Raw genomic sequence first — 27504 nt, 5'->3', positions numbered from 1 at the left:
AAGAGCTTAAATTTGAATCTATTGTTGCCTATCACCTTTGATTTTCAAATTAAGGAAATGAATATTGTCTGAGAAGGGGTTCAAATGATAAAATAATGATCATTATTCAATACTTTCATAAAGGTGTGTATACACACCATTAGTCCTTATAACAGTTAGAGCTGAAAAAGCTAAGTGTGACAAGTTTTAGATTATAAGAATCAATCAGATGTGATGTATGAGTTGCACAATCACTTTAAATCTGACACTATATAGTCATATTTTTGAGGCAAGTACATAGACTAAAATTTAAAGACATTTGAGTAAATGGTTTTCTAAAACCTAAATAAAAAATGTTTACACTAAAATCAAAACTAAAGTCTATGTGTTGAATTTATTTCATTTCTCCATTTATTTAAGTATTAATTTTTTTATTTATTTAACCATTCAATTTGCAGTAAACTTTTTCTAATGAATCTAAGATCTGTTACTTAAATTAATTATTACATGATTGAATACATTTATGTTTTTTAACAAATATAAATTAGAGGGGAAAATAGTGATGTCATATAAAATAAATGTGCACCTATTGATCTTCATAGCACTAAAATACCATTTTGATAAAAAATTAATAGATAACAATTTTTATTTTTTTGGCCATGTTGTGCAATGATTGCTTGGGAACATATAGTTCCAAGTTAGCCAATTTGACAAATTCCATATTGAGAGTTATCCTTCAAGGTCTCACAATCAACAAACATTTTGACATGGATTTTGTAGAATGTGAAGCTTTGCTTCATCTCAATTATTTCTCAGATTGTAAAAAATCAAGTGATGTTGATGATATTCTTCTAAAGGAGCACAAAGATTTCAATGTGATGACAATTTTGAATAGTGACCAAGTGGGAGGTCTTGAAGTATGCTCTAAACAAGATGAATGGTTTAATGTAAAACCTCTAGCTTCGTCATTCATTGTGATCATAGCTAATACTCTAAAGGTAGAGTACTTTCAAACTTTTTCTAAAGTTGGTTTAATTATTTATTTCTTAATATGAATGATGATATTATTTTGTTGAAGATTTGGAGCAATGATAGATTATGAAGTGCTAAGCACCATGTAGTGTATAGAGGGAAGAAGTCTTGACTCTCTATCGGTTTCTTCTAGAATTTTCTCAAGGAAAAGGAGGTACATTGTCCAAGGAGTTCATCGATGACCAATATCCATGACATTATAAACCTTTTATTTTCAAAGACTATAGGAAACCTCGAGTTCAAGAAACTCCTCTTGATATTTATATTTAGAATCTAGCAAAAAAAAAATATGAATCTTTATTATTTTCAAGTATAAAAGGAGTGTAGATTTCTTTTTGGTTGTTTGTTTGTTACTTTATATAATGTTTAGTAGTGTTGCCCCACTTTTCATCCTGTACCCATTATACAAAGTGGAGAATGATCTTGTGTGTCAATTAGGTTTAGGTATGTCTGAGTCTATTTCTTTTCCCTAAGTGAAAAGTCTCTCCATCAGGTTTTCATCTTCCTCCTTCTCCCACATTACATAACTGGGTGAGTTTGCCTTGTTGTTGTGAGTTTTGTGGGTAGTCTAGGATCCTTTTTGATGGAGATTCTTGGGTCATATCATGATCTTCACAAAGTCATTTCCAAGAATGAACTTTCTCATAAATCATTATAGTTTGTACATAAAGAAAATGAAGTCTACGAAAAACCTAGCATTGGCTTCTCCATGGCGGAGTTTTGAACTATGAAGGTGATCTTCCACCGAGGTCAACAAACAAGGTATACAAGCTAAAGCAAGGAAGAAATGAGTTGTTTTGGGTATAGATCATGCTTACATTGTAGTATTTTACCTTGGGAGCCATTTAGAATTCATCATAATGATCATAATATCATCTAGCGAAAAACTCTAAAGTAGCTTCTCCATGGCAGGTTTTTGACCCAGGAAGTTAGTTTTCTGACAAAGGCATTGGTAAGGGAGAAAAGCAAGTAAATGGGTTCCTTTTTCACTTTCGTAACCATTTTTAGATTTTTTGAAGCTTGGAGACATGTTAACTTAAAGAGTTAAGTGAAAATAAAGACAAGGGCGAAAAAATAGAAGTTGCCTTCTCCTCAGTAGGTTTTCAACCCTAGAAAGCGATTTTCCATATCTATTGAAAAATCACTTCTACAAGCATGTTGGGCTCATAGATCAATTGCAGGATGCTTTAAAAGGATAATGGAAGCTGGTTAATCACATTTGGGAAGGTATTTTGAGAAAAATCTATCTGGGTAGATTTTTCCCCATGGAGTACTCTGTTCTTAATTTTTTGTAGCTTGGTGAAAAATGAGAAGGTAAGTTTGTAATAAAGGAAAGTTACTGTTGGGCAAATGGGAATAGTGAAAAGACATGGAAAAATCCATTAGGAACCCCCACATTTACTAATCTAATGGATTTATCCTTTAATTTACTTATGTGCACAAATCTTGAAGATTAACGAGTGGATTGAGATTTCTATATAGAGATGAACATAATGGATTTTCAAACTACTGCTTTCTTGTTTGAAATGTTATGCTGTTGAATTGAATAGTGATTTCAAAATTCTCACAGTTGTAAAGCTTCACTCTCTATGCTATTTTCAGTTTTAAGATGTTCAATTCATCCCTATCTTAGTTAAGATGGCAACAAGGTTTGTTGGATTTGATGGACTGAATGGGATTAAGTCAACATTGCAGAATGTTATAGATTCCTCACTCCATTTCTTCGACATGCAAGATTTCCAAAGAAGGCTGAGGACAAAGCCAATCCACCCAATTACAGAGAAACTTTGAGGAAGTAGGCTAGTGGAGACAACCAGGTTTCTAGTGGCAATTCAAGCCCCCAAGTTGATCGTTGAATGCATTAAACATTACAATCTAGACACTAAGAAAATTTTGTTTTCGAATCATATAGTCTTGATCTCAATTGACTGACAAACTGTAGTCAATTGCCTCCAAATTCCAGAGTGGGAAGAATTTTCTGAATTGACCATGGGAGGAGCCATGTTTGAAGTTCTCCTTGAAGAAGATGGTGTGGTGAAAGGAAATCACGAGGTCTTGGTTCCCAAAGCCACGAGGAGCTAAAAGTAAGGTTCCTAAGACCCTTTTTGGCACTAATCTCAAGCCCAAAATCGTGGACATTTTGGTCCTTTTGCATTGGTTGAAAGGTGAGGTAGAAGCACTTAATTTCGTAGAACAATATTTCTTTTTAGTGCAAATCATCTGTTCAGACACACATTATGTTGATTGGGCATATGAGGTAAGTGAACATCTATCCAAAGCTCTCAATGTTGCAAAGTTCTACAATACCTTCTACATGTCTTCTTTCCTAATTTATATGTTGGCTTCTCTACAATTGTGGCGAAGCCTTCCCAAAATTGAGGATTTTCTTGATGATGTAAAAAGTTATAAATTTTATCCATGCTTGCATTTACAAAATAGCTATGCAGAGTGTGTTAGAGTTAATGACTCTTTTACAATGAGGATTTGTAGGGAACTACAAGGATGCCTGAAGAGGAGGTTTAGCCCAAAAGCGATGGCAACCATCAGTCAATTTGGTAGCTACTCTATTCAATTCTCCTCCTTCTTGTATTTGCATCTTCCAACCTTCAATAGATTCCCTCTAAAGTTGCCCAGATACCCAAGTGACATGATCATGCTCATAGAGATCGTGAGACAAGCTATCCAAATGAATATGTTGAGCGCCAGTTTAAGGAAGAAAGGGTATGAGTTCCCCATGAAGGTCAGGGCGTATAGTTGTGATTCTTGGTTTGATGCCAAAAACATGCTCAAGGCATTCAAGAACAAGTACAAATTGGAGGAATATGAGGTTGTAAGTCCCATGCTCAACCCAAATGGATATGCAAGAGAGGTGCTTCAAATCGAGAGTGTGATCAAGCATGTCACCACTCTGGAGGATTATTGGGCAGATTGCAGGGATGAATTAGAGAGCCGAGATTGTTCTTTTGCTAGGCTCATGGTGGAACAAATAAAGACATATGGCATTGATCTCAATGTAGAAAGATTGGAGGATGATGGTCAAAATATGTATAGCAATACATATTTGACTAAATTAAGGGCAATTCCTATTAGTTCTGAGCCATATGTGGATGTGGAAGAGAATCTTGATATCATGATGGCTAGGATAATCAAGAGAACTAAGAAATGGGTTGAGTGAACAACCAGAAAAAGACAGAGTAAGGGAGCATCCACTCAAGCTTCTCCAGTAGCTGCAACATTAACTTCATCCCAGAGTGCTACACTAGGTGTGACCATAGCTTCCACTCAAGGGCTAGCTTAGCCTACTTGTAGAGGTGATCAACCTCCACACAAGAATATCCCTATAGCCTAGACATGTCATGATGGTTCCTTGCCTATCATTGGAACCTAGACTGGTTTGGAAGAGAAGAAGGCAGAATAACCAAAGGATAGTGCCACTACTCCAATACCTTCCCCACATACTACTCCCATTCCATCTCCTCACACTACCCTTGTTCCTTCTCCACATACCACTCCAATCCCATCCCCTCATCATAGCCCCGTGCCATTAGCAAGTGCTTCACTTTAGAGGCTAGGTGGTTCCCTTTATACAAATAGTAGACTTAGGGGATGGAAAAGTTAGCACCAGTGAGTCAATTGAATTAGATGAAGAGATGAAGAAGACTTCAAAGATGGAGAAAGGCTTGGCTTGTTCTAGAATCATCTCAAAGGACTCAAAGAATCCTTTCTCTTCAATTGTAATAGCCACAACTCCAGTGAAGAACAAAATGTTCAGCATCGAATCACTCGAAACAACTTCCAAAGTGATAGGAACTAATTATTGGTTAGAAGATACCTTGGAAAGGAAAAGAAAGAGAAAAGATGAAAGTGTTTCTATGAAGGACACTGTATCTCTCACAGTTCATTTTGGGACTACGTTGACAAATGTCAAAAAGAAAAAGACTTTGTCAATACCGGGGCAAGATCTAGAAATAGGGCACTTGACAATGGAAATAGCCAAGCCAAAAAAAGGAGGGAGAATTGAGGATATGATGCCTAAGGATTTTACTCTGCATTCAATTGATCTTGGAGAAGCCAGACATGATACAAAAGTCGGCTTGTGGAGATCAAGTAATGAAGTGATAGAAGGACAATTAAAGAGTCTCAAATTGTCAAAGATCAAGATGAAAGAAAAGATAGAAGAATTGAACAAATTTATTAGGTAGCTAGTCACTCCACTAGAAATTATTTCCAATATGTCTATGACCCAAACTCCTAGTGTAGCTAAAGTGCAAGCTCTCATTTCCTAGCTACAGGAAGATAGACATTATGGAAAGATTGGTAGGGAATGGATCGAGAGACTTAAATCAGAAGGAGTTTCTCTCATAGATCAAATTGGAGGTTTTATCCTCAGATTGGAAATAGAAAAGGATAACATATTATCTAACAGTAATACTCTAGCTGGAGAAAGAGTCAGGTGTGATGAATGCATCTCCCTTTTGAAGATGATCATCCAAATGAAAGCAAAAGAAATAGTTGAAGCCAAGATTCTAAAGAAAGGAAATGAACCTTTGTTCAAATGGCTCCAAAGTATGCAGTTTAAGCTAGAAATGATCTAGGAAACTAAGAAGGGACTCAAGGAGATAGAGAGTAAGATAAAGAAAACTCAAGATAGAGGATTTGAGCTTATGAGAGAGCTACACACTAACTCTCAAACTAGTGGTCAAGGAAAGGATCTCATTAGAGTAGAAGTAATGAAAAGTAACTTCTCTATTTTTTTGGATGATCTATCCGCAGTAGCTTCTAGTAGCCAAAAAAAAATTGCAGAACTTCAGGCGCTCAGTGGATGGATACATGTGGCCTTAGAAGAGTTGCCAGAGCACTTGAATGCTATAAAGGAGTTGGCGAGGGAACACTCAAAATGACTTTTGAGATTCACTAATATACACATGCCCAATCATGAGGAGCTAATCCCAATAATGGTTGCTACTAATTCACATAGAGAGAAAATAGAAAAGGGGAAGAAGTCTAAATGATTCATATTATGCCCTCTTTTCATTTTTGTTTTGTAATTTTGTAATATGAAAAATAAGCATCTTACCATTTGTCATTTTTAGAAGATGAACCGATTAAGCTTCCTTTGTAATGGTCATCTCAAAAACTCCATATGTATGAATTGAAAAGATTAATGAAAGGTCAAAAAATTTTTGGTGTGAAGTAATTTTTGTTGCAGAGACAATTGAATGGTATTTTATGTCAATCATTTTCTGTTCTAGTTAGTATTGTATTTAGTTCATGTTTTCTCTTTCGTTTGAATTGGAACAAGGGAAGAACAGAGTTTTACCTCCCCTATTTTGAGGCAATGAATGAATGTGACCGGTATTGATATAGTTCATTCGAAGAGGAGATTCTTCTAGCATTTCCAATTTATTAGTCATAGTTTAGATTTGAATTAGATTAGTTTAGCAGTTTAGATTTGAATTAGCTTAGTTTAGCATTAGTTAATTATGTGGATGAAATTTATGGATTCATAAGATGTGTGGATGCATAAATCTATTTCAGTGTTGAGAATTTTTTATCTTCCTAAGTTGGATTTTATTTAAGTCTAGCTTGGTTATCCCTGTATTGTTCTTGGGTTAAGAACATACCCCAAAGTAGTTTTAAGAAGAAAACAAAATTCATTGCAAATCTATTTCAAGGAGTTGTACCTACCAATTTAGAGGAAAGCTAAAACATCCATAAAAAGCTTTCCAACTGTTTGTGATTAGATATTGTTCCGAATTAGGCATTAAAGAGTAATAATCTAAAAGAACAAATCTATTTACCAACAAGTAGTAAGTGCCATGCAGTGATATATTTAGTTTTTGTTTTTGAAACATTCTAATGATAATTTTTTTATTTCTTGCAATGTTGTATTCTTGGAATGAGAATTGAAGTAATGAATAAACTATTGCTTATTAATGTGCAAGTAATTACTTACTGAAGTATCTTTTTATATTTATTATAAATGAGAATTGTGATAGTTAAAAAAATAGCATATAATTTTGAACTCCACTTATAGATTGTCTAGCATGTTTTATGGAGTTGTGTTTGATTATTTTCAATGATTTGATAGTTGAATTTGTCTTTGAAGTAAAAGTGAAAATGTATTGTGTTTGAAAAGGAAGGCACTATTATAACATGTCTTTCTAAGTGAATCCAAATGAGAAATGAGCTCTACATGGTGTCTAGAAAAGAGTAGAGCCTAGGTAAATCAAATTAAATTTTGACAAGGTGTGAAAGAAAAATCCTTGTCCATCTAAAATAGGTTTTTCTACAAGAGGCTAGCATTGAAACCATATAACCTTTGGAGAAAAGTCATTAGTAGATGGAATAAGTGAAGCAAGTAGTTGGGCTATTTTCAATGTGGTCCATTTGGCCAAATAATTATTGGAATCCATTGGGTGTATGCCAAAAATGAGGCACAATTTTTTAAAACCATTATTCTTGAGAATACCCATGAAAGAGAGCATCTCAAGAGGCATATTATAAATCTCTATCTATGATGTGAAAAGGTGCAAAATGATATTATAGTGGCTCTTAAATGAACCAAGCTATGCAACCCTTGCAAGATACACCATAGAATGAGAGACTCAAAGATAAAGAAAGGATGCTAGTATCCAAGAATCACATTGAGAATGTAATGCAATGAAAGATAAACTAAGATGATGTGCAAGATGCAAGCTAAGTTAACAAATATGAAGAGTTAATTGAGCTTCCTATTTATAGTACGTGAGATAATCTATAATCATAAATAAAGACTAAGGTAAAATTCTATGATGCAAGCAATGAGAACGAAAATATGAGAGTACGGATGCAAGAATGCTCCAAGTTCTCCAAAGATCCAAATTCATGTAAAATTCTTGTGGCATAATGTTACTACAAAGCATAAGATGGATAATGAGGAGAGGGCCCTCCATTTTAAAGAAGAATGAATAGTTGAGATTAGGAGGAAAGAGATGTCTAATCAAGGGTGGAGGATGCATCTTGAGTGATCTATGTGCATGAGCATCTCACCTAGTCAAGATCAACGATTGAATTTAAGAGGAAAAAGATGTGTGGAGGAGAATTAAATCTATTTTGAAACTAAAAATTCCTCTCACATAGAAAAGTGTGCCCCTCATGTGAGACAAAAATGCTTTTTCTTTTATTTTTTAAATGAGAATAATGCTTTTGATGTGCACACTTGGGATAAGTGGGACTTGGTGAGTTTATTTAATTAAAAGGGAGAAACTTATTTCAATTAAATAAAAGACTTAAGATAAAGTGTTTAAACCATAGGTTAAAATCAAATAAATAGAAAAATGATGAACTGATAAAAAATAAGCAATGGATAAATTAAGCAAAAATGCTAGAAATGGGACTTATAGTCTAGATGACCATTTTTGGGTGATTACATCTGCACCTCTTATACTAATGTGTGATTGATTTGGGAACATATTATGTCAAAGAATGAAGAAGCCATGTAAGTAATAGATAGATAGATCTGACTCCAAAGAATGAAGCACAAAGAGATAGAAGACCTTGAATGCATAGTTAGTTAATAGTGGACCTGAACATTAGGAGCAAGATAGAAAATATCAATACCCAAGATGAGAACTCATGATATGGAAAGATAAGAAAGGAGATAAATTTGCAAAAATGATACAATATTTCCACCCCCTGGGGATTGAAATTGAAATAAGATAGAGGAGATGCAAAAATGAGCTAAATTTGATAAATTCAAGATAAAGTAAGGTTTATGATGATAGATAAGTAGTTAAGACCAAGAAACAACCACTAAGCAATGAAGATATGCCCCATCTTGACTAAGTTTAACTTAAAACGTAAAGCATGAGCATCAAGTCAAAGTATGAACAAAGGTAAAATGAAATGAAATGGAATGGATATAAGAAGAGTGGAAGAGAGTTTTAAAATAAAGAAGAGTTTTATCATTGAGCCTTATTAGAGACATTAGAAGATCATATAATCATCACTAGTGTAACTATGAGGATATGATATGATCTATTATCAAATAGAAATGTTGGGACCCAACCTATGCATCAAAGATATAAAGACCAAGATGATGGTGAAGTTAGATTCCCTAGGTTTAGCATAAAAATATTATGCTCACATCAAAACACAAAATGTCAAGATGGGCATAAGCACACACTTGAGAAAAAAAAAGACAAGAATGATATGTTGTAGATCCTAAGTGACAAGGGGGTTAAGCAAGATGCTCAAGACACCTAAGGTCTAACAAAGTACACCCATAAATATAAATAAAAGGAAAACATGCCCCATGCCCCCACCCATCTACTTTTAGACATCCTCAAGAGACTATTACGGAAGCAACACTCAAGAAAGAAATTTCCATAGACAACACAAAAAGAAAAATAAGCCAACAGGTCTCAACCAATTTTGAGTTTAAGTGTGTGTATGTGTGAAAGTCACATGAGTGTCACCTTAGGGATCGAGTCTGCCAGAAAGACATATTACAATGTCCTAGACTTTAGTAAAGTATCTGGCATGTGTTGAGAAACACTTTATGTCAAGGTAAATGGTTGAAAAACATTGTTTAGTGAGATGCCAAAGAAATGACTATACGACACCCTAATAAGTGTGAATAGTTCACGCGCCCTAGACATAGATGAGAGCCAGATCCAATATAGGTAGGCAAGGAAAAGCAATATGAGATGAATGTTTCAAAGTGCAAAAAGAGATGTTGATAGACATAGATGTAAGGGTCTCAAGTAGCACACATTTTTAGGTTTTCACCACTTGGCAGGATTTACTAGCTCTTAAGAAAGATCACACTATTCTATCCATGTTTCTAGAAAGGTGTATGAAATAATGGATTAATAAGAAAGTAGATAAGCTAGATAGGAAAGAAAGAATGAAAAAAGAAAGTGAAAGGTAATCCTCAAGGATTGGCTCCTCAAGAGTACCCAAGCTAGAAAAAATAACCATATGAAACATGTCTTGGAAATGCCAAGAAAGCCATGAAAGGAGATATCATGTAGGCTAAGAAGCTAAAGCCAATAAGTGAGATAGAATATAGGATAAGCAAGGGAATCCAATAAGAAAGATATCATTTAGGATAATGACTTGAGGTCATGAAAGCATGTAGTCCAAAAGAGTAGACATGTCAAGAGGCTCATGAAAATCAATTTTAATTATTTATTGTGATCAAGACCAAGGGGTTAGTTGGATAGGATAGCAATAAGATAAATAAATAAGAATAAAGCTAGATATAAAGGATATGAGTGAATGAGAAGATCATGGTAAGAAAGTTGATGGATAAGATAGTCAATGTGTATGGATACCACAACATTGTCAAGATCAAAGAGGAAAGATGGGATGGATGGATGAAGGAAGAATAATGCATGATGCCTATTTTCTAGGTTTTCATCTTGGTACTTATCCAAGGCACCACAAGAAGTGGTTTTCACGTTAGGATGGATTCATTACTCTTTACTTTTTTTTACCAAGGCGCCTTTTTACTAGGTTTTCACCAAGGCACTTTTTGATTTTTTCTTTTTTCTATTTTTTACGAGTTCAAGATTTTTCAATGTGAATAGTACTCCTATTAAATGGATAAGCTATGATAAGCCAAGACCAAACAAAGGTATGCTCAAAGATGATGATAGGGTGATGGAAGGGAGGTGACAATGGAAAATGTATATTGAGGTTAAGAGCTCATGCTTTGGAAGGCTAGAAGGAGGGATGATATTAAGTAAGTGTAGGCTTGAAATGATTGCATAAGGGTAGGGGAGAAAGTGGGCAAGATCAATATTAATGTTGGAAGTCTATTGGGAAAGTTAGATACTGATGGGGGAGGGGGGTGAATAGAAATCTATAAAACTTTTATCCATAAGATAAGTATCAATTTTTTTAGCTTCACCTCTAATCCTTCTCTCAACAAAATCATAAATCACATATACATTTACTAAAGTGATGCATTAAATATAACAATTAATCACATCCATGAAACATGTAAAAAAATATTCAACATATAACACAAAGATTTAGGTTACCTAGAAACCCTCCAAGGTAAAGGTAAAAATGGGGTGGGGATGACACTCACAAATCTTCACTTCTCCAACAATAAAGTTTTCCTATTAGGGCTCCAATTTTGATCACTTTTCATGATCTACGCTATAAGGGGTATTTCCTATTAGGAGATTACAAGACTTATTCACTCTACCTTAATTAAAGGATTTAAATTCACAACTAAGTAAGAAATCTATTAGGAGACTTATAAAGGTCTATCAAGACCACTCTGTTAAGAGTTTTACCCTCAAACATTTGCTAGAATGTATCAGTACCTAATCCTTTGGTCTTTACTTCAAATGCTAATAATACATATCCTCTTTACAATATGTGATCTAATCTCTAATATGATAAATCTATATTCTTCCCTTCACTTCTTTGCTCGATTGCTCTGCTTAGTTTTCATTGACACTTCACTTGTAGCATCCAAACTTGCAAATTCTTTCACACACATGATGAAATTAGGGTTTGGATCCTCCTTTATAACCATCTTTGGAAGTTTCTAGATCAAAATCAATGGTCCAGATCATTCACTTTTTCTGCTTAATCATTCCTTTTTTTTGATTGGCTAATCACCTTGCATAGGGATTGATGAATCATAAAAAAATGCATAATCATTTCCATGACTAATTCCTCGACCATTAAAACATATATTTAAGTCATCTAAAATGGTTTACCTCAATGTTTGTGCTATTTCCAAAAAAGCATGTCAAGATTGGTTTACTCAACCTATGAACATTATAATGCTCAGTCATGTCTAGTGTTTATGTTATCACTCAGCCTCTATATGCTTGGCATACACTATCTTCTTTCTGACTTGTCATGTGTTGGAGTACTTAGCAACCATGTACTTTCTTGAATTCAACTAAATTACATACAAGTCTTCCATACATAGTTTGTCCTTATTAGAATGAATCGAATATAGAAATGACCAACCACCTCTACCTAATGAATGACTAAGTGTTTGAAACTAATAGACAACCTATCTTAGGGAACAACAATCTCCCCCTTTGACAATGACTTAGTATTCAAAAAGACTTTATTATATACAATAAATTCAACATATACATGACTTTCTTTGACTCCCGAAACCAAATTTTCAAAATTTACATACATTAAATTATATGATCAAAGTATTTTGATGACTATTGTTCCTACCTTTTGAAATCAAGTATATCATTTCCCTGCCTTTTTTTTACACTCGTGGTTGTTGGGGTGATGGAATGGTAATGCCATGCTTATCCAAGAATAATTTATGAATCTATAATATCATTGCCAATGCATGATCCCAACTCATCCTGACAAATTCCAACACTTGAATATTTATTTCTAGTATAGCAGCTAGATCTACCAAACTATCAATAGTTGAAAAAATTGGATTTCTTTGGGCTACCTCCTTCATTGATTAAAGCTCTTTCTACATAACCTCTAAGTGAGATGTTAAAATTACTTGAAAATAAATGATCTTAGCCCTTATTCTTCCATCATTAGCCATTAACTTAGCTAACCTAGCTTGGAAGAATAGTAATACATCAAAATGAAATGAACTTGAACTTGCATCTGTGATTAAAGAATGTCATGTTGACTTTAAATCTATTTGTTGTCTATCTATAAGCTCTTGATTTTCTTTTTTATAGAATGTAACATCACATATAATTTTGTACAAAGGATAAATATTGTTGACAGCTTCTTCTATATTATTGACAAGGTTTGACGGATAAACGTTCCTTATTGCAATTTTAGTAGAGACTTTCACTATCACTTTCTTTTCAAACTTTCTTGTTGTCCACTACATTGGCTTCTCATATGAGTCAATATCTATAGCATTCATCTTCCCCACAATTTGAACTAGCTAAGACATAATTGAAGCTTTCTCATTAAGGTTTTCAATATCAAATGCTTCTACAAAAAAGTCCTTCATCTCATGTAACACTTTTTTTTGTTGTTGCTCCCTCCTCATCTCTTCTTGTCTTGTCTTACTTGCCAATAGTTCTTGCAAGGTTTTCATCTTCTCATAAGTTAAGTTATTAGTTTCCCACTTTGAAATCACTATAACTTCATCCAATGTCTCTAGCTTGCCAGGTGACTGAAACTTATTATTTTTTCTCCTCTTTTCTTTTAAGTTCATAGTACTAGAGCTCAATAATGACAAGTGTAGTTTGAGTTTGAATCTCTAGACTCTTTCTTTGAACAATATCTTGTGTTCTCTTAGCATGTTGTGGGTCCTCAACTATTCTTTATTCCTCTATCTTTAGTTGTCTAATCTCCTTGTTTCCCTCAATCATAGGTCCTGAGACAATTGGCACTTCATTGCATGTAGTAGATTACTCTACTTGTGTATTCTAGCTCATTGACTCCTTGCTCTCTCCTTGTGCTAGCCAAGTCTACTACTTGACAAGTGTAATCTATGCCTCATCTGATATTTATACATTTTTATCAACACTTAATATAGGTGCTTCTATGATATTGACTATTACCATTTGAGTCATTTATTGATCACCAAAATCTTGGGATATTCTTTTATTTGTACTAATACTAGATTAGTATCTAGTAGAGTGTCTTTCATAAATTTAGAAGCTTGCTCCTCCCTTCTTGACTCGATAGACACTAAATTTTTTAGCTCATTCACAATTATAGCCGCATCGAGAAATGTAGTAATAGGGGTTTCATCCTCAATGGTGATTGTCTTTGTCTATTGTACCTTTTCTTGAGACATCATTTGCATTTTTTCTACCAATTTTTTAGCATCATTGAAGATGTCTTCTATATTATTCAACTCAACTCTTTCATCTTCCTTTCCTTCTTCTTCTACTATTGTAGGTATTAACCTAAAAACTTTCTTCCAAGAAATTTTACTCTCTTGTACAACATCCTCAATTCTATTTCTCAAAATTTTAAATGCCCTTGACTTTGGCACAAATTTCTTCACATAGTATTTCATAGCTATAGCCATATTATGCTTCCCTAAATCTAGTATAACTTGGGCTAATGTAGCCTCTCTCATTTTCTTTTCACTAGGTAATGCTTGTTTCCATCTTGCATCAATTTTATTATATAATTATTAGGGAAATTTTTTACCTAACTTTATTGGTGTATATTTTAAATTCACCATCATATCTAGAACAACCTAGTCAACTTTCTCTTTATCAACTTTTTTTATAGTTTCATATTTAATACACTTAAAACCTACTAACCTAATAGAATTCCTTAAATTTTCACATACCCTATCCATGTCTTGAGGCACTCTTCTTGGTGCTATCTAAAATTTCCTCAAGTCATCAGATTTGGTCCTTTTAGCTTCATCATCCTCATCATCAAGATTAACAACTAATTTTCTGCTCAACATTTTCTTCTGTTGGCCTTGCTCGACCTCCTTAGTTGCAAATGTCCTCTTCTTAGGAGTCTTTCCCTTAACTAGCCTGGTTATCTTTACTAATCCTTTCTTTTTTGGATCAACATCTACATGCTTACTACCTTAAATCCTTATTTGGTGACTCTTCTTCATGTAGAGGTGGGTGGTGTATCCATTGTTTTCAAGCTCTTTTTCACCTTATGATCAACAATTACATTTTATTTTTCCTTTAGTTTCCCAAGGCTTGACAAAAACATGTTCTTTTCCTTTTCCTTCATCTTCTTCATCGTCATCACCTTCACTTCCATAGTCTTCTCTTTTTCCTTCTGTGATATGTAGTGGCAACTGTCCAAGCTTGTCTTCAGGGATTTGGATCATTTTCTTCATCTTTTTTTCCATCTTAGGGACTTTAGTCTACATCATCATTTTTATCTTGGCATTCTCATATGTACTAAATGGATTGACATTCCTATCAATTTTTCTACCAGTAATGGTGTAATTTTAGTAGACACTTCATCAACATTAGCTTCATACTGCATAGGCCTTAGCCATGCCACTCTTGATATTACTACTTACACATATGTATAGTTGGTAACAATAAGAAAACATATATGATCCTAAGAATTACCATTGATAGAGAAATATAGTTGATGTCAACACATAAAGATTTATAGCAATCAAGTAATTCAGTAATGATCGAGTGTCAGAATTTAGAGATGGTCAAGTGACAGTATGAGAATGAATTAAAGGAAATAATGATTCCCAGTCAACTCAGATGATTTGTTGGGAGATGCTAATTGTGTTGAAGATAAGATTGATGATTTGGATCATTAAATTCAAGGAGAGGATTAGGTAAAGCCCTAACAGATGAATTCTAGATAAGTTTCTACAGGATGATCAAGAAGATGGATAGATACAATGAATCAAGTTGAATTTAATCGTAAACCCTAAGATCTATGATGGTGATGGAAAATGATAAAGAAACAATTACATATTTAAAGAAGTAAAGAGCCAAAAAATTATCGAGTGCAAGTATATGCAAAACGCACATACAAATAGAGGTGGATCAGAAATACACAAGTGTATGAGTGAATGTGAAGCTAAAGAAGAAAGCTTGGATAGATGATGTTGATATTGATAAGTGAATCTAAGCAGAAGGCATATGTGTTGTTGAGAAGAGTGGACTAATTGCTTGAAGGGTTTCCCAGCGAATCAAGATTAAAGATAAAAATGAAAGGCTTATCCATGAGTCAACATAAGGACCAAACAAAGATTTGAATCTGCAAAAGTGAGTTGCAATCACACAGATCAAAACCTACTATTTTATTTATAATCCTTGTAAATAGTTTGTATTGAAATCCTTTTAATAGAGGTTGACCTAATAATCATTTGAAGACTTAACAGTCTGTGTAAATCCTTTAATAAGGTGACATTATAAATGAAATGGTCAAAGTACACTGATAAGACCACTCTTAACAGGGTGATTAAATACTTTAACAATGTCATATTTAATCGTGTGTTTTGTAACCTTTAATAGGGTTGGCTCCTAATAGAGCTCACTTTGAAAGAGTGAAAAATAGTGACATGTTGCTGGTAGTTTTTCCCAAATTGGGTTCCCACATAAAATCCTAGTGTCAAATAGTGTTGAATGCTTTATATGCTTTACATTTGATAATGTTTTAATAATTTAAACAAAATTATGTTTAAGACAATTTTACAATAAACACCGAGCAACAACAAGACAAGTAGAACAATGAGTGTTTGTGTTTAAATTGTTCAAGTGGTACTTAAGAACCTTAAGTAACTGATTCACCCCTCCCCCCCACCCCACCCCCGTTCATTTATTCTAAACATTTTTAACAATTGGTATCAGAGCTCAGTGCTTACAGAGAATTTTTTTTAAGGTAATTAAAGCTAAAGATTATGACTCACAAGAGAGATGTACCAAAGGTGAAAATGGAGAAATTTCCTACATGGCAGATCTTGATGAGGTTGTACATTTCTAGTATCACTGATGTTGTTGTCAACTTTATAGACAATGAGTATGTAAAGGTAAAAAATACTCCTTTGACTACTGATATACTAAAGAAAAAGCTAGAACACAACCAAGCAATTTTGGAGATTTTTTAGCTGTAAGCTATGCCGATTTTGATGAGCTAAAAGATTGTGATAGTCCAAAGAAGATGTGGGAAAAACTAAAGACCATATATGGAGGTGATGATAATGTTTTAAGAGCCAAATCAGAAAGCCTAAGAGGTAAATTTGATGACATGAGAATGATGAAAGGTGAGAACATAGTGCAATACTATACAAGAGTCAAAGAGGTTGTTAATGCTATTCATGGTTCAAATGGAGAAATCAAAGATGAAATAATGATAATCAAGGTATTGAGGACTCTACTCCCTATCTATGTCATTAGAGTCTCTGCAATCCAAGAATTGAGATGCACAACAAGTAACACTTTAACCCGAGAAGGTGTAATTGGTAGACTTACTGCTTCTGAAATGTCTAACTTTGATAACTACACATATGCTACTATTGAATCTGTATTCAAGTCATAACTAATTCTTAGCAAAATGAAAAGAAAACATGTGAAAAGTGATAGTAATAGTTTTGATGATGAGATTGATGGAAATTGAAAAAGATTTGGAAGAGGAAGAGGTTAATACAAAGGAAGATTAGCCTTTTTTTTTTCATGCAACAAAGTTGGTCATATTGCTACTAGGTGTCCTAAGAAAGAGGATAAGGATGCAGAAAGGAATGAAAGAAAGTACAAAGGAAGAAGAGATTATCAAGACCTCAAGAGAACCAAGGATGAAAAAGGTAATAAATCTTGTTAGATTCATGAAGAAGAAACTTGCAACAAATCTGAGAGTAATGATGATGAAGTTGCCTATGTTTCTACCCAAGAAGATTCTAATTAATATGAGAAAATTGCATTAATCTCTTATGTGAACAAAAGTGACAGATGGATAATTTATAGTGGATGTTGATCCAATCATATGACTGATGATAAAGATAAATTTGAAAATATTGGTCCATACAAAGGTGGATGTGCTAAATTTGGTAATGATATCCCATGTGTTGTGAAAGGTAAAGGTACTATTCAACTGACATACAAGATAACATGTGACAATATTGTTGGCTTGAAGGACTTAACTATAATTTGTTAAGTGTTTCATAGCTAAATAGATTAGGTTACAGAGTTGAATTTCACAATAGGAAGGTCAAGATACATGATGTTGATGGTAAAATAGTCAGAAGTGTTGAACAAACAAGAGGTAACTTTTTGTATCTAGATTTATCTAATGAAAATGTTTGTTTGCACAATGAGAAGATGTTTGGTTATGGCACAAGAGACTATCATGTGAACTTTGACAATTTGGTGAATATTAGTAAGATGAAGAAAGTAAGAGGGTCTCCTTAACTGAAGAACCCTGAAAATGCTATGTGTAAACAATGTAAATTGGGAAAATGACCAAGTGTAGTTTCAAGAGAAAAGCATAGACTGGTAATGATATTTTGGAATTGGTTCATAGTGACCTATGTGGGCCCATTGACGTTCGAAGCTATTGTTGAGATAAGTATTTCATTCCTTTTGTTGATGACTAATTTAGAATGATGACTATGGTGTTTCTTAAAGATAAATTTGATTCTTTTCAATTATTTAAGTGCTATTTAGCTAGAGTTTAAAAAGAAATAGGGAAGAGTATAAAGTGTGTGAGATTTGATAGAGGCAATGAATTCATTTACAATGAGTTCAATACAATCTGTAATGATAGAGAAATTAAAAGATAGATTTTAGCACCAAGGACCCCTCCTCATAATGGAATAGCCAAAAGGAGAAAAAAGATCAATAATGAACCGTGCAAGAACACTAATGATGGAGAAGAGCGTATCAAAGAAATATTGGAGAGAAGTTTTTAGTACTACTATTTATACCCTGAATATAGTACAAGTAAAGAAAGGTAAAAATGCTACACCTTTTGAACTATGGTATGGTTATTTTCCTGATGTGAAATATTTCAAAATATTTGGAAGAAAATGCTATATACTAAAAGATATTAGGAATGGAAAACTTGATGCAAAGATTGATGAAGGTATATTCCTAGGATATTCCACTAAGAGTAAATCTTATAAGTGTTTGAACTCTAACACTAACAAAATTGTGAAAAGTTCAAATGTTAAAAATGACAAGTTTATAGAAAGAAGTGAAACTTCATGTAACAAAGGTCCTAAAGACTACAATACATTCATTTATGTAGATGATGATGCTCCCAACACTCAAAATGAACAAGCAAATAAATCTACAAGTTCTCACTAGACAAGAAATGATGGAGTGAAAATGAAAATTGTTGAGCAACAGAGAGTAGGTGACGAGCTATAGAATGAAGATGTTGGGTCATAGATAGGAAATGCCAGCCATCAGATAGAAAATGATGACCATGCAAAGCATGAACCAAAACCTAAACAAGAAAGAGAAAATGAGCCTGAGATTATTTTTCAAGATGAACCTGTAAAAGAACCAAGAAGGAAACTACCTATGCTAGAAGAATATGTGAGAAGACATCACAAACGTGAACAAATCATTGGTAATATTGAATCAATTTTTATGATAAATAAAGAAATCAAAGATGACACATGTGTACTCTATGAATTTGAGCCCAAAATAGTCAAAGATTCTTTGGAGACTAAAGATTAGATTCAAGCAATGAACGAGGAAATTGAAAAGATTGAGAAGAACAATACTTGGACTTTGATTCCAATACCTAAAGAATTTTTTTTTATTGCAACAAAGTGGTTTTTCAAGAATAAACTCAATGAGAATGGTGAAGTAACAAGAAACAAGACAAGATTAATATGCAAGGATATAAACAAGAAGGAGTTGATTATGGATAAACTTTTTCTCCTATGGCAAGACTTGAAGGAGTTAGAACTCTTCTTGCATATTCATCCTACAAGAATTTCAAGGTATATCAAATGGATGTCAAATGTGCATTTTTAAATGGTATAGTTTGAGGAAGAAGTATACATTGATCAACCTAAATGATTTGTAGATCCAAAAAAGAAGAATATGCTATATAAACCTAACAAATCCCTTTATGGATTAAAGAAAGCCCCAAGAGTATGGTATGAAAGATCACATAATTATTTGGTGAAGATTGGTTTTGAAAGGACAAATTATTAGAGTAACCTATATTTGAAGATTTGTAAGAATAATGAAGTATTGTTATCTAAAATATTTGTTGATGATATTAAATTTGGAGGAAGAGAAGCATTATGCAAATCATTTGCTAATGAAATGAAGATGGAATTTGAAATTTCTAAGTTTGATGAGATCAAATTCTTTGTTGGATTACAAGTATGTCAAATGAAGTTTGGTATTTTCATTACATAATCCAAATACATCAAGGAGATACTAAAGACATTTGGTATGGAAGATTTGACAATAAGTACACCTATGTCAATAGGATATAAGCTATCTAATATTGATGATTCTATTGATGTGAACCAGACCCTATATAGATGCATGATGAGAAAATTTTAATATGTTGTTCATAGTAGACCACATATTGCTTTGGCAGTTGGGATAGTTGCTAGATTTTCAGCAAATCTTAAAGATAATCACATGATGACTATAAAAAGGATAATGAGATATCTAAAAGGTACATAAGACTATGGATTATATTAAAAATAAGTGATATATTTGAATTGAATGTGTTCATTGACTTGGATTGGGGAGGAAATATTGATGATAGAAAAAAAACTAGTGGAGGTGCATTCTTTCTAGGAAAGTGTATAGAGTATATGGATGATGAATAGAGTTTAGAATAATGCACATGAAAGAGACCCTAAACCCATAATCTACACATAAATTTAGATTATTATGATATAGGATGTAAATCTAGATGACTAATATCGAAATGAAGAAAATAAAAGGTACTTAACTCCAAAATAGAATAGGCTGAAAACCTTGTCAAATGATCTAAAAAATTGTCAATTTTCATAATCCTAAACTTAAAATGCGAGATCTTCAAAATTGAGAAATATTTTTCTTTTCTAAGGGTTGGCCAACCTTGACCTAGTTTGGCTTAGATTGGGTAGGAAATATTGATGATAGAAAAAATACTAGTGGAGGTGCATTCTTTTTAGGATAGTGTATAGGGTAAAATATGGATGATGAATAGAGTTTAGAATAATGCACCTGAAAGAGACCCTAAACCCATAATCTACACATAAATTTAGATTCTTATGATAAATGATGTAAATCTAGATGACGAATATTGAAATGAAGAAAATAAAAGGTACTTACTTTCGAAAACGAATAGGCTAAAAACCTTGTCAAATGATCTCAAAAAGTGTCAATTTTTCGTAATCTTGAACTAAAAATGTGAGATCTTCAAAACTAAGAAATATTTTTCTTTTCTAAGGGTAGGTCAACCTTGACCCAGTTAGCAAGGCACAATTGTGTCCCAAAAAATTGACCTTGACCTACACTACTCTGACGAAATTTATGTTCACAGATCCCACAAGTTTGACGAAAAAGGTATCCAAATCTGCACTTATATTCATTGTTCCACACCTATACCTACAAGAAAAATGGTTCTCTTTCTTAGATGGGGGGGTTTGCAACCGTAGTTTGGAATCAACCTTGGAATGTAATTGAAATTGCAATATGAATAAACAAAGTAAATGGAACTATTCACCTTGCTTACATTGAAATCCCTGTGGAGGATTTAAATCCTTGAATCTACAAGTATGTATGCTCCAAATGAATGTAGAATATGATATAGGGTGTCTCAAATCAATTCTCTTAGATCATCAACACCAATCCTGAATGTATTTTAGATTAGGAAGATTCTTGAATGGAAATGGATGAATCTTCAACAAGAGGGCTCCATAGAGCTTGAATCCTTGAATGGCTACTAATAGATCTCCTTGATGAATTAAATGCTTGAAGATGGATGCTTGATTGAACTTGATAATGCTTGATCATGAAAGAGTATATAGCTTCATCTCATTTACTTATTCCTTGTTATCTTCTTGAGCATTAGAGAAAATGAGAGGAGGAGACTTCCCTATATAGAGATCTACAACAGAAACTCCTAGAGAACATGACATATGAGAAATAAATTCCTAATGGGCCCTTACACCTAGAAATGGACCTAGATTAAATTCTATTTAAGAGTTTACCATTATAGAGACTGAAATAGGTGACCCGAAAGTGGAAAAAAAATTCTTTTCCAAACTTGACATCTAAAAATCATGGAACCTTGAAATTTGAATCTAGGGTCAAGGATGAGCTCAACCATATCCTAGGTTAGGGTCAAGGTCAACCTTGACCCAGAGGCCAAAAATCTTAGGATCTTAGTCCAAAATGCTAGAAAAGTGCAGAAAGAAAGTGGAAAATGGGGGAGAATAGGGGAAAAGCCAGATCTAAGTCAAAGACTCATTCAAGGTGCTTGACATGACCCCAGAACACTTACTCGAAGGGATAAAAACTCTTAATATTGAAGTTCTTCCATTTTAAAATGATACAAAAAGAGATTGGTGTCATGAAGAAGCAAAAAGCATAATTGTATTTCCCAATCAATAACTGAAGCCAAGTATGTGGCAGTTGTAGTGAACTATTCAAACATAATGTGGATCAAGAAATTACTAAAAGGAATGAAAGAATAGATTATAGATCCAGTGCTTATCTATTGTGATAACACAAGTGCTATCAACATTTCAAAGAATCCAATGATGCACATCAAGGCAAAGCACATTGCTATCAAGTATCTCTACTTGAGAGAATTAGTTCAAGACAAAGAAGAAAAGCTGCAATATGTGAATACCAAGGAACAAATTGCAAATATATTTACTAAACCATTACCTAAAGATGCTCATGAATATCTTAGAGGTAAACTAGGGGTGATTGCCCTAAATAAAGCTACTTATGAAGACAAGGTGCATTGCATCCCATGTGCTAATTAGAATATCCTACACAATCATTCAAAACAACTCTACTTTGGGAAATACCTTAGGAAGATAATTCAGTATAGCATAATATATCAATGAAAGACAGATGATAGAAATCAGCTAGACATTCAAAATCTACATAACTCAGATGTATGAAGAGTTTGAAGCTCAAAAAGCTAAATGTCTTTGGCATTGTTGTCAAAGAGGGAGAATATATACAGAAGAGATAGACATAGAGAGATTAATAAAGAGGGAGAAATTAGTATAGAGAGAAAGATATTGCAAAGAGGAGATGAATATTTTTGTCAAAGAGGGAGATATTGAAAGCATATACAAAGAAGGAAAATTGTTTCAAAGGGATAAATTTAGAAAAAAGAATCATAGTGAAATCTTTTGGATTGTATGATAACTAGAATATCGATAGTAGTCAAAGAGGGAGATTGTTGGAAACTTACAATTGCAACAATTTTTTTGTCATTGATGTCAAATATATTGATAAGATATATTGCTACCAAATCTAAATGTCATATCTATTTGATTGATGTAGAGGATTTGAGAAATTTATCATAACAATAACACCTAGAGGAAAGGTTAAAGTTATGAAAAGGGAGTTACAATGGACATTTCATTAAATAGACTTTGATAAAGAAAAGTGATTTTTTATGTCAAGAAAGCTAAACCAAGATGAGAAATAGAGTAAAAGGTTAAGGAATGTTGAGTGATTCTAGTGTCAACCAAGATATAGTTAGTGACAAGAAAATCTAGTGGTGACCAAGTATTAGCATTGACTGAGAAAGATAGTTGATGCAAAGACATAAAGCTTTAAAGTGACTGATCGAGTGTTAGAATTTAGAGATTGTCAAGTGACAGTATGAGAATGAAATCAAGAAAACCATGATTCCTAGCCAACTTAGATGATTTCTTAGGAGATGTAAACCATATTGAAGATAAGATTGATGAGTTGGATCATTAAATTAAAGGAGAGGATTAGTTAAAGACCTAACAGAAAAATTCTAGAGAAGTTTCTAGAGGATGATGAAGAAGATTGACAGATACAATGAATTGAGTTAAATCTAATTGTAAACCTTAAGATCTACGGTGGTGATGTAAAATTGTAAAATAAGAATTGCATATTTAAAGAAGTACAAATTTGAACAAATTGAGTGCAGGTATATGCAAAAGGCACATATAGATAGGGGTGGATAAAAAATGCACAAGTATGTGAGTGAATGCGAAGCTAAATAAGAAATCTTTTAGAGATGATGCTAATATTGATAAGTAAATCTGAGTAGAAGGCTTAAGTTTTGTTGAGAAGAGTGGACTGATTGCTTGAAGGGTTTCTAAGAGAATCAAGATTAGAGATGACAATGGAAGGCTTATCAGTGAGTCAACGTAAGGAATGAATAGAGATCTGAACCTGCAAAAGTGAGTTTTAATCACATAGGTCAAAACCTATTATTTTCTTTCTAATTATTGTAAGTAGTTTGTGTTGAAATCCTTTTAACAGAGGCTGACCTAATATTCATTTGAAGAATTAATAGTTTGTGTCAATTCTTTAACAAGGTGACATTCTAAATGGAATGGTCAAAGTCCTCTGACAACGTGATTAAATCCTTTAACAAAGTCACATTTAACAATGTGTTTTGTAACCTTTAATAGGGTTGGCTCTTAATAGAGCTCACTTTGAAAGAGTGAAAAATAGTGAAATGTTGATGGTGGTATTTCTAAAATTAGGTTTCCATGTAAAATCATAGTGTCAAATTGTGTTGAATGCTTTATATGTTTTACATTTGATAATGTTTTCATCGTGCAAAGCAAGTTATGTTTAAGATAGTTTTACGGTAGAGACCGAGCAACAACAGGACAAGCAGAACAGTGAGTACTTATGTTTAAATTTTTTAAGTGGTACTTAAGGAATTTGAGTAACTATTTAACCCCACCCCTACCTTGAGTTATTCTAAACATTTCTAACACAACTGTGCTGCAAGTCAGTATATGTATTCTTTGCTTGATTGATACTCTTGATCTATCCTAATGCATCTCATCTTATGAATTTACCTTTGAAATGTGTCCTAATAAAATTTGCTACAAAATGACCATATTCACCACATAACTAATAATTATACCATGTTTTTAAATCTTGATTTACGGTGTTACCTAGCTTAGGGACATTGCCTTGATTCTTGGGTGTTTAGTTAGATTTTTCTTTAGATCTACAATCCTTTTCTCTATGACCATACTTCTGATAGTTGTAGCTATATCCTTCAAATCTAGGTGCAACTGGTGTGTTTCCAACCTTTGATTTACATTCATTTGCTTGATGTCCATGCTTTTTGTACTTAAAACAATGTCCATTGAATTTGGGATTAGAATTTTACTTACCATTCTTTCTTCTGCAAACATTTGTTGTGTGACCTAGTTTTCAACAATGGTAACATGTAGGTTTGTTGTTCTTTGACTTTTTATTTCTTTGTTCTCTACTCTTTAAGGATTCTCCTTCCTCGATAGATGATAGGCACTTGGTATAGCCTAGTTGAGAGGTTTCATGGGGTCTTATCTATGATCTTATTGGTTCTTCATAGTATCTCACAACTTCTTTGGGTTTATTCATCCTTTAAATGAATTCCTTTTTAGATATCAATTCATTTCTTAGATGCTCATTCTCATATTCCAAATTTGCAATCTCTACATCCTTCCTATTAAGTTCTTTTATTAACATATAGAAATTGGTTGAGCATATCAAATTTCTTATGTGTAAGTTTATGCACATCTGATCTCCTTTCATCAAGTCTTACTTCCATTTGTCTCTTGTCTTCACCAATCATTGTTTTATCTTCTTCATCTTTCCTTTTCTATTTGAACACTTTACATAGTCTTTAACAAGGTAAACTTTAATAAAGAACTAGTACATTTGACCCCATTTTTAGACCAAAATTTTTGACCATATATTAAAATGTTTTAGATTGGTCAGAATATGGAAGGAAAAATATCTCTTTTTTAAATCCATGCTCGTATTGATCAAAATTTTTACCAACACGAGCTGAACATGTTAAAACAAAAAAGGATTTCAGCTGCCTATTTCATTGTTTTGTTTAATTAAGAGGAAATTTTAGCACTTGTTGGTGCATGCAAAGGGTGGGAGGTATATGGCTCATAGGGCATGTGCATCTCGATTTGGATCTGAATATTCTTGGGCAATGAGGTCAACAAAATCTATATCCAGTCTTGAAACTACATCCACCTTCACTACCTCTACTACTACTTTTGCCTCTATTCACTAAGCCTTTGCTCCTATCTTTCCTGTCTCCCTCAGTTTCAAAGATTCTATGGAGTGCACATAGGGGAGCTACACAAGAAATTTAGGAGAAGAGGCTGGAATCGAGGAAGAGGCAAGGAATCAAGGTACTTATCACATTTTTCTACCATTTTTTGCTCAATCTTGGCCATGGCACCCATTAAGTCATTTTGAACAAATTTTTTCTCTGCAACCTCTTTAGCAATTTTTGTCAAATGTATATCACACTCCATTGCCAATTGATGCTTTCCTATGTATGAGCACCCAATTCACTTAATCAACTTACTACATAAACTTTGCTAACTCTTCTAGACTCTATAACATCACTTGTCACACTAAACCACCCCCACACAATATTTACAAAAGGGCATCATGCGTACACTCAACTCTAGGGTTTCAACACAAAAAAAAAATCATATTTTCTAGAGTAGACACTACAATTTCATAAGCATTCAAATAGTGCCAAGATACTATGTTAGTCTTTCAAAAGGTTTATTGGACTCTAGACTGCTAATATGTTGAGGCTCATGTATGGTTGAGAAGAACAAAAATATCTCCTATATCATTTTGGACATTTATGGAGTCTTGAAGTCATGTGATCAATGAGTTGATATTGTTGTACATCAAGGGTCTAATACACCAAGATGATGGAACTGAACTTAAAATTATTCATCTATCAATTGGAATTGCTCAATTTTGCTGACTATGTGTTGCTAATCCTGTGCATTCAAGGTATGATACGTTGAGATGTTATGTAGTGCCTCTCCCATTTGACTTTTGTAAGTCATCCTAATGGATGCAACATTGATGATCTTTTGTTGTGATGGATCATGATTGTGACCCTGAGTGGTCTATGCCATCAAGGTGTTCAGATTTATGTTTCTATATCAGTTGCTTTGATTATGCTTTTGACTGATCTTTGAGATTTTGATGTGATTTTTGGTTCACTAAGGTTTGCGCCAGTGGTTACCAGGATCGATGTGGTATCATGAGTTTGTTTCATGATTACCTTGAGATGTGTGCAAAGATTGCACTATGTTCTATTAGCATGCTACACTGGACTAGGTACCTGTAGCAGTGGTTAGTCATGTTTATGGCTGTGTTTGCTTATGTGTTTTAAATTCCTTTTTAATGCAGAGTAATCAATCATTATTAAATGCTTAAGTAATTAGAATGGATTGTTCTTGTTGGATTATTTGGTTATGTGCTGCAGACATTTACCTTGTTTTATTTTGGTTTGAGAGATATCTGTTCTTATGTGATGATTTACATTTGAGATGACCTGAGGGTCAAATGTTACTCTTTGATTCCAGTATCATAGATGAATTCCTAATTATAGGAATAGCCTATTTTCGTTTGGCTCGATTCGGGGTTTAACTAGATTGGCTAGTTAAATGCCCTAATCGATTATTCACCCGAAAAGTGAATAAGTATCCAATGAGGAATTTAATTCCTCACTTCTCACTTTCAAATTGGAAAGTTGGAGAGTAAAACCCAAAATCCTCTTCATGAGGATTTACTGTTTTGTTTGTTGTGGGAGTTATGGGCGTGGGATCATCACGAGGTTGGGCTCGTTGGATCCAGCTTGGGGAAACCCTGGATTGCCACGATTTTTAGCTACTTCTACAAGATATTTATTTTATGGTTTAGATTCCCGTTTTGCCCTTTTGGCTGTGAGGTAAGGCTTTCCTGTTTTATTGTTTTTGCTTCGTTTCTGCTTCTGTTTTTGGTAGTCGTTTGTTTGGAGGCTGAGAACTAGTGTTCCCCTCTATTTCTGTATGTTAGTTCTACCCGGTTGGGCAGGTATGAACATTTCCCTATTTTTTGGGATGAGGGT

At 33.5% G+C, this 27504-nt stretch overlaps 2 pseudogenes; both read left to right on the top strand.

Annotated features, from left to right (window-relative positions):
* Positions 1–638: 638 nt before the first annotated feature.
* On the top strand, positions 639–1281 carry LOC149551707 (C4-beta,C20-epoxidase pseudogene; annotated as a pseudogene).
* A 1719-nt stretch (positions 1282–3000) lies between these two features.
* The window catches only part of LOC149551706 (uncharacterized), a 40532-nt pseudogene continuing 16028 nt past the window's right edge, over positions 3001–27504 (top strand).

This window comes from Cupressus sempervirens, chromosome 6 (genome assembly GCF_028749045.1).
Source record: "Cupressus sempervirens isolate cs-2001-9-10 chromosome 6, ASM2874904v1, whole genome shotgun sequence".
Lineage (NCBI taxonomy): Eukaryota > Viridiplantae > Streptophyta > Pinopsida > Cupressales > Cupressaceae > Cupressus > Cupressus sempervirens.
Note: the sequence above shows the minus strand (reverse complement) of the source record. Positions and strands in the feature narration are given on the sequence as shown.